Below are 12,342 nucleotides of genomic sequence, written 5' to 3' on the forward strand. Positions count from 1 at the left end.
GTATGCGCAGTGGGTCAAGCAAGGAAAAATAAAGGACCCTGAAAATAATATATACCAACAAAGATTAAGAACTAAAAAGGAATTTAGGCGACAGGTGCGAATTGAAAATGCTAAAGTCAAAGATACTGAGAAAACAACGCATAACGGAAACAAGAACAAAGGATACAAAACTATTCCATCACTTGTAAAGATCAATAGAAAGAACAGGGGTAATGCTATCGTGGATCTGCACGTAGGAGACATATGTTATGTCTGGTGAGCAAAATGTTATGGAAGGCTTCAAACAGCACTTTAGAAACCTAGCAACTCCAGAGGAATCTACAGTCTTAGAGAATAGACAATATCACCAGCAAGTAGAATATGAAATAGGATTAATCACAGAGATGGTGAAAGATAAGAATATACCACCGGCCACACTAGAAGAACTACAAAAGGCCATCAAATCAATTAATAAAGGAAAATCAGCTGATATCTATGGAATCACTGTCGAACATATATTGCATGCAGGAAAAAATTTGGAAATGTTGCTACTGAACCTCATAAACATAATATTCAAAGAAGGCAAGGTGCCAGACATGCTAAAGGAGGGATTACTCACCCCCGTGTTTAAGAACAAAGGCGAGAAAAACATGGCAACAAATTACAGAGGAATCACTGTATTACCGGTACTAAACAAAGTGATAGAAACAATTGTGAAATTAAGGTTCAACCCAGCAGTACTTATAACACAAAATGTAACTCAACGAGGATTTACAGCAGGCTCAGGACCGGCAAATGCAGCATTACCAGTCGAAGAAATATACCGTGAAGCCAAAGACAACAATCAAGAATATGAACTTGTACTGCTGGACGCAAAATCAGCCTTTGATGTAGTTATACATTCCCATCTAATGAAGCGACTCTATCATGCTGGAATTGATGATAAACACTGGACAATCATTCAGAGTATGCACACAAATGCAACAAGTGCAGTTAAATGGAATGGCAAAACTTCAGAGCTATTTAATGTACTACAAGGAGTACGCCAGGGAGGGATCCTAAGTACGGATCTATACAAGCTTTACATCAATCCTCTACTTAACATGCTGGAAACATCAAATTTAGGATGTAGAATTGGAAATATACTCTGCAATACTAGCGCATGTGCAGATGATGTAGCACTCATGAGCAAAAAGACAACCGATATGCAAGTACAAATCAATATGGCAAACACCTTTGCTGGCATGGAAGGATATAAACTACAGCCAAAAAAAAGCGTCGCTATTAACATCAAACCTAAGCCAACAAAGAAAGAAACGCTACTGGAAGAATATACATTGAATGAAGCTATTATGCCAAGAGTTGACTCAGCTATGCATTTAGGAATAATCCGAACGAACTCTATGAAGCAAAATATCATAGCAAATATTGAGGAGAATATAAAAAAATCAAGAAGAAGTGCTTATGCTCTACTTGGCAGTGGCTTCCATGGTGAAAATGGACTGGATATGGAAACTATAATACACCTGTTTAAAATCTACATCTTGCCGGTGTTATTATATGGAATGGATCTACTAACACCACAATCTCTGGATCTAGAGAAATTGGAAAAATTTCAAAAGAAAATGCTCAAACAACTGATGTCACTACCAACTAATACACCAGATCCGGCAATTAACATCTTGACGGGAATACTACCAGTAGAAGCGCAAATACACTTAAAGGTCATGACCCTATTCATAAATGTATGTACCCAACCCAACGAAAGTTTAGAAAAACAACTAGCAAGGAGGCAATTGTGCATCAAGTCAATGAATAGTAACAGCTGGTTTATTCAAGTAAAAACAATCATGCTAAAATACGACCTAGGAAATGCAAGTGAGTGGCTAGATATTCAGATGAAAAAGGATGAACTGTTAAATAAAGCTAAAAAAGGTATCAATGCCTACTGGATTGAACGAACAACATCTCTAGCTAAGCTCTATACCGGCCTTCGATACCTTAACAGTGATATATTCATGCCAGGAAAAATACATCAATATTGCGAATCAAGCACCAATCTCCAAGAGACAGCAAGAGAGTACCTACCAAGATCAAACTATTAACTGGAACTTATATTCTACAACCTCTAAGATATAAGATATACAAAGAAGGAACTGAAGATCATTGTATAGCCTGTGAGTGTAAAGAAGAGACATTAGAACATTTGCTTATAGAATGTGAAGCGTGGAATTACCTGCGAGATCCAATATTACAAACAATTAAGTACCTACTAACCACAAACGGGAATGTGCGAGTAGAAGATCTCACATGTGAAATGACAATTCAAGTATTAATGGACATTACAAAAATACAAAAGATATACAGAATCACATCTGACCTGATATCTCAAATAGAATTCCAATCAAGAAGACTAGTGTTTCTCATACACAACGCACGATATCAACTGGTGATGAAAGACCAAGCAAAGAAAAAGGCTGCCTAAGAGTGGGGGCAAGGATGGGAGGACAGCAATGTAAAATTTAAACAAAACATTTTGAAAATTTAGTCTACTTAATACTATTATTAACAGTATAATCATTCTCATTAAATCTTAAGAGTTTAAGTTCATAAATGTTCTGTGAATTAACTTTAAATAGTTGTAAAAACATCATCTTTCTAATTGTTCTCATAATACACAGTGAATAAATTAAGGTCAAATTATCTTTAAAGATATAAAGGCGAATTCCTAAAGATCAAAGACCAAAATCTTGTCTTTTCTCATTTTGTAAATTATCTAAAAAATGAATTATCTAAAAAGTGAATATGTGACCTAATCTGAAAATATTATATTAAATATTGATCAGTAAACCAAAAATAAAAATATATGAAAAAAACTGCTAAAAAGTAAAAATCATAATTTTTCCTTTAATTGTATGTTAAAAGACTTAAACTGTAAACTTCCTATGCAAAAGTCAAAATAAAACCTGTAAACCTCCTTTATAAAAACACATAAAGAGTTTCAGTTCATAAATATTCTGTGAATTAACTTTAAATAGTTGTAAAAACATCATCTTTCTAATTGTTCTCATAATACACAGTGAATAAATTAATGTCAAATTATCTTAAAGATATAAAGGCGAATTCCTAAAGGTCAAAGACCAAAATCTTGTCTTTTTTCAATTTGTAAATTATCTAAAAAGTGAATTATCTAAAAAGTGAATAAAAAGTGAAAAAGTGAATACCTAATCTGTAAATGTTATCATATTAAATATTGATCAGTAAAAAAAAAAATATATATGAAAAATAACTGCTAAAAGTAAAAATCATAATTTTTCCTTTAATTGCATGTTAAAAGTCTTAAAAACTGTAAACTTCCCATGTAAAAGTCAAAATAAAACCTGTAAACCTCCTTTATAAAACCACATAAAGACTTAAAAAAAAATGTATATAGTGTATATAATGTTGTTGAGTTACGATTGTTAATTTATCTTTCAATTATTTTTTTGGTGGTGGAACTGTTCGACATACAATTACGTATGGTTACCCTATAAAGGGTGTAAAGATCCAGAGAAGAAGAAGAAGATCCCACATGTAAATAGCACGGTGATTTTCAAAAAGACATTGATACATCATTACAACACTTGCCGTCAGTATTTGAATATATTGATTAAGAAGGTATAAAAGATTAATGCACGCACACTATTATCCACCACTGGCCTAAATAGTTAGTCCGCAAACAACGAGGTAATAAAAACCCAGCACTTTGAACACAGACACCGCATGGTGTGAATCTGAAAGCTTCCCACTATCCATTTCTACCCATAGAAAACTTTTGCCTTTCATTTATCAAAAATGAAATATGTTGATATTAATGGTATATAAGAATTATTGGGGAATTCAAACCATTCCTATTGTAAGTGATAAAACTAAATTTATATCAGGGTGATTGAATAGTCCAAATAATTATGACGTCTTGAAAGGCTATTATAATTTTTTTCTTTGACGCCTTACATCGACGTCATAATGCTGAAGCCGCCATTTTCGGTTGGACTTTGAGAGCATATTTTGCTCTCAACTTTGAGACCCAATTTAGCCATCAAATTTTCAATGAAGGCTAAAACAAAATGCATATATTAAAATTCTTACCTTTTATGTGTTTGTTTGTGCAAAATATTTCCAATTAATCCCTACAGAAATAATAATATAAGTAACAATTCCATCCGAGGCGGGAACATGTCGACTGCATTTTTTAAAACGTTTGTCTGATTTCTTTTTAGGAGATTATAAAATAATTTTTACACCAAACTCGGTAAAACCCGAATTTCCGGAACCATTGTTTTACATTATCCGGAAATTCAGGTTGGTTAAAATGTACCGAGTTTTGGTTCAAAAATATATTTTATACACCTTTAATGAAGCATCTTGAGGAGAAATCAGCTAAACGTTTTTATAAAGCAGTAAATTCCCTATCAAAGTCCAACTGAATATATGAGTTTGGCGTTATGACGTCGATGTAAGGCGTCAAAGAAAAAAATTATAATAGCCTTTCAAGATGTCATAATTATTTGGACTAGGTGATTGAAATGAGGAAAAAAAAGGGGGATCAGGAGTTCAGGGCCCCTGTTTGGGAAAAGAATTGGTTGATTATATATGGAATCACTGAGTCATGGCAGGAGCAGGCCCCTCTTAGGCAGTCGGTGGGCCCCACTTATGAAAAATTCTGGATCCACCACTGTGGTCAGGGTGGTCTTCAGTTGTACATGTTGTATTATCTTTAAAAAAAAAAATTACACCTGTATAGTGTATATTCTTTAGTGTAAATCAAGGGAAAATACTGTGAACTATCTGTGCATTGGGGCTTATTAAAAGGTATTTCGGGGGGGGGGGAAAGAAAGAAGGGAGGGTGAGTCCATGGGAGGTAATCCCCACCCCTTTCAATTTGAGAATATGCTATTATCTTGTAAACGGTCAGATCCCCATCCCTAAACCATATATATTCCTTGAATGGGACGATTAAACAAATCAAATGAAATTAAAAGGAGGTCTTTGGGGGTTTCACCACTCTGTTCAATTTGAGAATGTGCTATTATCTTGTGAACGATCCAGATCCCCACCCCTAAACCATATATATTCTTGTCGGGGACAATAAAATTAATAATGAAATAAAATAAAGTGAAGTCCCACCCCCTCTAGTTTGAAAACTTGTAAACGGTCAAGATCCCCACCCCTAAACCATATTTATATATTCTTGTATAGAACAATAAAACAAATAAAAGGAAATATAGGGAGAGTCCATGGGGTTCACCCCCACCCCCACATGTTTGAGAAACTTTTAAATGGTTGAGATCCCCTGTCATCCAGTGGTTAGGTGAAAAAAGTTCAGGATCCCTGATCCCCACTGTCAAACCATATATATTCTTGTATGAGACAATAAAACAAATCAAATGAATATAGGATCATCCCCTTTGTCTTGGGTTGGGAACCCCCCTTTTTAAAATGGCTGGATCCGCCCCGGCATACCATCTAGCTAGCTATAAAGGCTTTAAAAATATGAAATCAAACAAGGAAATTAACAGTGTAGGCAACTGTTTTGAATTTAAAAAAAAAGTCTTTTACATATATAACAATGTTAAATTTTTTGTGCATTATTTTTGCTTATCGTATTTTCAATAATGGACAAATTGCATGATTGAATATTTTAATTTAAGAAAAATCAGCATACATGATATAAAATGGGAAGTGGAAACTGGGAATTTGACAAAGAGACAACAACCCCAATCAAAGAGCAGACAACGACCGAAGGTCACGTATGGGTCCTTCAATGCAGTGAGAAAAATTCGGCACTGGTCTTCAGCTCATAAAATATGTATCAGAAATGAAAACGAGATACAGCTTTCAGTTGTATTAATAAAAACCTCACAATAAGTTCTGAATATCAGAATATACAGTATTGCAAGATTCTCTCAAAATGTACACATAGAGCTGAAAAAACTGTCAGTGACTGTAAAATTAATCATGCTACATTAAAGTCCATGGAGTCCATCTTAATATGCATACTCTCGTACAAAGGAATATAAGTATGCAATAGACATCAAGTTTTCAAAAATAAGAGTATCTATGCCATTAATTTACGACAAGATCTTTATCAAGTAATAATTTCGGTTTGTTTAAATATTTCGGAGGTTAGTATGACCTCCTCTTTTGTGATGATGTTTTCGTTTTAAAGTTGGGAAAATTATTTGTACATGTACCAACAAAAATAAAAACACAAAGTCAATCTAGAATTATGTTTTTATCATTTTTTTATGTTTAGGTTGTCAGCCAGATGAAAAGGACAAGTATGCAGTTCAAAATTCAAAATGTGGATAAGTTGAGGTTCTAGGTCTTACCTTTGCAGATTTTCATATTTTGCATGAATGAAATCATAGGTTATATGATGGACAGCAGAGAAAGAAAAAAACAACTTTTCAATTATCCTGCTCCTGGATAAATGTAAAACATCTTGTTTTTCGGTAAGTTTTATGCTCTGTTTTGATAGTGTTAGTGCATTCATCTTTCCAGTCTTTCCTCTAAATTGTAAGTTTTTGGTGAGTGTTCACCATGAATTTCAGTAAGTAACTTGTGGATTTAAATGTATATACTCAAAATTTAGTACTAATATTAATGGGATTTTAGCATGACATCCTGCCAAATGCTTGTTAATCATGTTTATGTTCCAGAACAAACAAGTATTTGGACTGTACGCATACAGTTTGCCCAATTTTAAGAAGTTGGTCAAGTTTATTACAAACAAAATGTACAGTACAGATCAACATAACTGAAATCTTTAATAGATTAATACAAAAAGTTTAATTGCAGTTAAAATAAAAACACAGGTTTTGGTCGAGCTGGTACCAGACAGTACAAATATACTTAAATGGTCTGACTGTACACATATGATTGGACTGTAAGTTCTGGACCGTAAAAGTAACATCCGAATACTGATATGGTCTGGAACATTTATACATGTCTTAAAATTAATATCAAACACATTGGTGTTTGATAGAACTATAATGTTTTGGGATATCAAAATCAAAAATATCCCATTTTTACTTTTAATAAAGAAGAAGATTATTGATGTATGTTTAAATGTATATTAAAATGAGACAGCAAGCCAACAACACAACAAATAAGGATAAAACATACTTTTTTTTTTAGTATCAATGTTATAATTTCCAATATGTTCAAGGTATTTTTTCATTGAAATAAAAACACAAATTGAAATCTGTCTGAACTTCAAAAGCTTAAAGAAAATATTGTTTCTGTTGTCTGCATTTTGTATAATATATTGCAAATTCTTGTGAATAATGGAATGTTATTATAGTTGTCTAAAGTTTTAACATTGATCTTTATACTGTAAATTCATAAATTATTGCGTGCATTTATTATTGCGATTCTGTCATTTTAGACTTAAATGCGATTTTAAATTTTACGATTTTGAGAAAAATCCTGTTTAATCCATATAAAATATTTCATAATGCGAGTTTAAATTATTGCGTTTTACAACTCCGTTGCATTTTTCACAATAAAAAAAAAACTCGCATTAATTCCGAATTTACAGTATATATATATATTATGTATATAACTTGGGAAAATACCCAAATGTTATAAAGAAGAATAAATTAATTGATTGTTATATGGTATTAGAATAGGAAGATGTGGTATATTGCTAATTTGACAACCCTCCATCAGAGACCAAAGGATGTAGGCCGTTAGCAACTGATGACACTGGACAACCTTTAACAATCAGTAAAATCCATATCGCATAGCTATTTTTATTGAAAATCATATTATTGCTACATGTATGAAAACAATTTTTGTATAATCCATTACTTTAGATTTTATTGGTTCTTTTTCAGAAGGATTGAAATTCACCACCTAGAATAAATGGAGAAAAACATAGAAACAAGACCAGAATAAATTCAAAGACAAAAGTTGGATCAGTTATTATTTTCATCACTCAGTCAATGATTTGAAGTTCTTTAAATTCAAAAAAATATTGAAACCACAATAATGTCAAAGTTCTGTGCTGAATGTCCAAAAAGTGGACTATACCATCAAACAATGCTGGATGATAAGAAACTATTAATGTTTTGTGTTGAGGGATATTGTGAAAAAAAATAGATTTACTTAAATAGCTACTAGTATGTTAAGCCTAACAATAGAGTTTTTATTGATTTCAAATGGCAAATAATTGTGTTTCAAGAAAGTATTCTATAATTCATGAATAAACATATATTGATACTTACATTATCTGCTTTGTTGTTTAAAAGTTTAGTTTTGAACAGTTAAAGAACAATATGCTAAATTAACATTTCCCAAGAAAAAAGATATTCAATTAAAAAGATTCATCTTATAATAATTTACTACCAAATAGAAAACATTGTAACATACACATTACTGTTTATTTATATCTATATATTTACAATTAGAATCCCATAGGATTTTAATTTGTCCCCATGGGATATTAAAAATCCCATGGGATAATAAAAAATCCCATGGGATTTTTTTTTGTCCCATGGGACAACAAATATCCCATGGGACTACAATAATCCCATGGGACAAAAAAAAATCCCATGGAATTTAACCAAAATCCCATGGGAATAATGGTAAATCCCATGGGATTTTGCCCTGTCCCATGGGATATTGAAAATCCCATGTTTTTATAATTCAAATTGCAAAATAAATATGAAAGTAACTGTAGAAAAACCAATGAAATTATTGAATCCCATGTAATTCTGCACATTTTGGTTATATACATGATATTGTAGCTCTTGTTTGAGGCGGCGGCGGATTTGCAAATGAGTGTTTTGCAAATTAAAAAGTGTCCAGTGTTGAGAAACAAAATCATGCAATGCTACCTTTTAACATAAAGTATCTTTTTTGAACGAAAGAAAGGATCAAAGGAAATGTACTGATTGAATGAAAAATATGTTACATTTGCTGCAAAGGAAAAATGGGAGAACCATCTTAATATGACTGGTATTAACTTGAAAAAAATACACACTTCGTGTACAAAATATACTAAAAGCACTAATGGTCTTCAACTTTGTACTTGTTTGGCTTTATAAATATTTTGATATGAGCGTCACTGATGAGTCTTATGTAGACGAAACGCGCGTCTGGCATACTTAATTATAATTCTGGTACCTTTGATAAACTATTTACACCACTGGGTCGATGCCACTACTGGTGGACGTTTCGTCCCCGAGAGTATCACCAGCCCAGTAGTCAACATTTCTGTGTTGACATGAATATCAATAATGTGGTCATTTTTATAAATGTCCTGTTTACAAAAACTTTAATTTTTCGAAAAACTAAGGATTTCTTATCCCAAACAAAGATAACCTAAGCCGTATTTGGCACAACTTTTTGGAATTTTGGATCCTCAATGCTCTTCAACTTTGTACTTGTTTGGCTTTATAAATATTTTGATATGAGCGTCACTGATGAGTCTTATGTAGACGAAACGCGCGTCTGGCATACTTAATTATAATTCTGGTACCTTTGATAACTATTTACACCACTGGGTCGATTGCCACTACTGGTGGACGTTTTCGTCCCCGAGAGTATCACCAGCCCAGTAGTCAACATTTCTGTGTTGACATGAATATCAATAATGTGGTCATTTTTATAAATGTCCTGTTTACAAAACTTTAATTTTCGAAAAACTAAGGATTTCTTATCCCAAACAAAGATTACCTAAGCCGTATTTGGCACAACTTTTTGGAATTTTGGATCCTCAATGCTCTTCAACTTTGTACTTGTTTTGGCTTTATAAATATTTTGATATGAGCGTCACTGAAGAGTCTTATGTAGACGAAAACGCAAGTCTGGTGTACTAAATTATAATCCTGGTACCTTTGATAACTATTTACACCACTGGGTCGATGCCACTGCTGGTGGACGTTTTCGTGCCCGAGAGTATCACCAGCCCAGTAGTCAAAGTTTCGGTGTTAACATGAATATCAATAATGTGGTCATTTTTTTTTTATAAATTTCCTGTTAACAAAACTTAAATTTTATCAAAAAACTAAGGATTTCTTATCCCAGGCATAAATGACCTTAGCCGTATTTGGCACCACTTTTTGGATTTTTTTTTTATCCTCAATGCTCTTCAACTTTGGTACTTGTTTGGCTTTATAAATATTTTGATATGAACGTCACTGATGAGTCTTATGTAGACCAAACGCGCGTCTGGCGTACTAAATTATAGTCCTGGTACCTTTGATAACTATATACTAGTAATGTCGTGTGACGTACACCTCAATAATGAAATGTCCGACGACACAATTGATTGTCTGTTTGTGCTCTCAATAACTTGGGAGTATTCAAAACAAATCACGAAAAACAAATATGACGAATATGAACCAACGACAACCACTAAACTAAAGGCACCTGGTTTAGGACAGGCACCTAATGCATGAGGCGGAATTAAAAGTTGTTAAGGATTATATGACTATTTGCCTTTAGGTTTTTAGGTTTTTAGGTTTTATTAAGAAGGAGACGTTCACAAAAGAAAAAAAAATACAATAACAGAAGAAAGACAAGATCACCCGGTGATACAGAGAAGACAAAGACAGTATACAATAATTTCATTAGACCATATGGCTCTTCAAATTCATGCACAATATTGCTTTATATATATCATTGTTTTCTTAGCCAAAAGCAATACCACTGTGTCTAAACCACACCGGCAAAATTTGTTCGGACTCGATGGTATCTAACATCCGGCACAATGACGGAACATTAATAGACAGAAGAAAGCTAGGTTTCTCCTTATTTTCGTATTTTTTTTTATGATATCGAAGAATATATATACATATGTGGTATCTTTGTGCTTCTGAAGGTTATCGAAATGATAGTTTTAAACATATACTCAAATTTAAATACGTCGGATATCTTTTTTAAAGATAGTTCTTGTTGATGATCTGTTTTACAAATTCAAATGACGTCATCATTTTTTTGTCATTTTTTACAATTTCAAATATGACGTCACTTGACGTTGTGGTTTAAAACATATTCGGATGTGTCTACATATTGTGTTACAAATGTCTGGTTATGTAATGTATTTTCAGTTGTTTCCTGTAATTAGTTAATATTTCAGTTCTTCTCGTGGGATTTTGTCTGTTGCTTGGTCCGTTAGTGTTGTGTCGTTGTTCTCCTCTTATATTTAATGCGTTTCCCTCAGTTTTAGTTTGTTACCCCGATTTTGTTTTTTGTCCATGGATTTATGTTTTTGAACATCGGTATACTACTGTTGCCTTTAAACAACTATTTTCTATTGTGATATGCAATATTTTCTACAACCGTTCTATATTAACAGAGAAATAAGTAAAAATGCACGTCAAAATGACGAATTAGTGAACCTTGCCTTGAAATTGTTTAATGTCTCGTTAAATTGTTCACATTGTACGGAAAGAAAGGTACGAGAAGATAGATTGCTGACACGAAGATTGCAAAACTTGTTTTTATGAACATCTCAATACTTGTATTTCTGAGTATGGAACTAAAGAAATGGGTCATGTCAAAATGGAACTGGCCGGTTTTCGTCAATTTTTACCACCCGGTTTTGGTCATATATTTCACAATGCATAACCGGGTTTGGTCAAATAAAATAAAAGATCATAATGGCATTGCATTATAATTGATAATTTAACTTCAGTGTTAAAAAGGAGTTTTGTGACTGGGTCGTTTGGAAAACAAGTTCTTTCACAGGACAACGGCTTATTATTTATATGATTAGTCTCAGATTCAAATAAATAATAAGCAAACACTAGAATTCCTACTCTTATAGAACACAAATAATTTTAAGTTAACTTTGCATTAAAAAATGTTTAACAGCAGAATACATACAAATGAAGGTTATAACACAAATTAATGTTAAAGCTCTCAAATATGCGTTTCTATATGAATTATGGAAAATATGTTTAAACTTGAAATTAGAGTTAAACTTTACGGTCTTAAAAAATCGAAACACACAATTGATATGTGATTTTCTCGTACAATAGGATGGACACTTTTATAAGTAATCTAATCATTATATGTATGTAATCTTTTCTAGGATCGTTTAGGGGGGGGGGGGGGGGGGTCGTGTGCAATCTTTACGTCTTCTAGATTCGCCACTTATCTTATTAAGTGTAGTATACCGTATTGAAATATTGTAAGAAATAAGAAAACAGTGACACCCGCGAAATCGTATTATGTGAGTTTGATTATGTTTATTATAAACATTCTCATTGATATTTTTAAACAAGCGACACTAAGTGATTCGAATTCATAGCGTTTTTGAACTATTTGTATAAAGCTGCCTATGTCAAAAGTTAAATGGTTTTGACTGTA

At 32.7% G+C, this 12,342-nt stretch overlaps 1 long non-coding RNA gene across 1 annotated transcript; it reads left to right on the forward strand.

Moving 5' to 3' along the window:
* Nucleotides 1–3,542: 3,542 nt before the first annotated feature.
* LOC139506740 (uncharacterized) lies at nucleotides 3,543–8,248 on the forward strand. The gene is made up of 3 exons (XR_011660329.1): nucleotides 3,543–3,636; nucleotides 6,275–6,473; nucleotides 7,860–8,248. It is a non-coding gene; the product is annotated as an uncharacterized lncRNA (long non-coding RNA).
* Nucleotides 8,249–12,342: the final 4,094 nt, after the last annotated feature.

This window comes from Mytilus edulis, unplaced genomic scaffold, assembly GCF_963676685.1.
Source record: "Mytilus edulis unplaced genomic scaffold, xbMytEdul2.2 SCAFFOLD_1600, whole genome shotgun sequence".
Taxonomy (NCBI): Eukaryota; Metazoa; Mollusca; class Bivalvia; order Mytilida; family Mytilidae; genus Mytilus; species Mytilus edulis.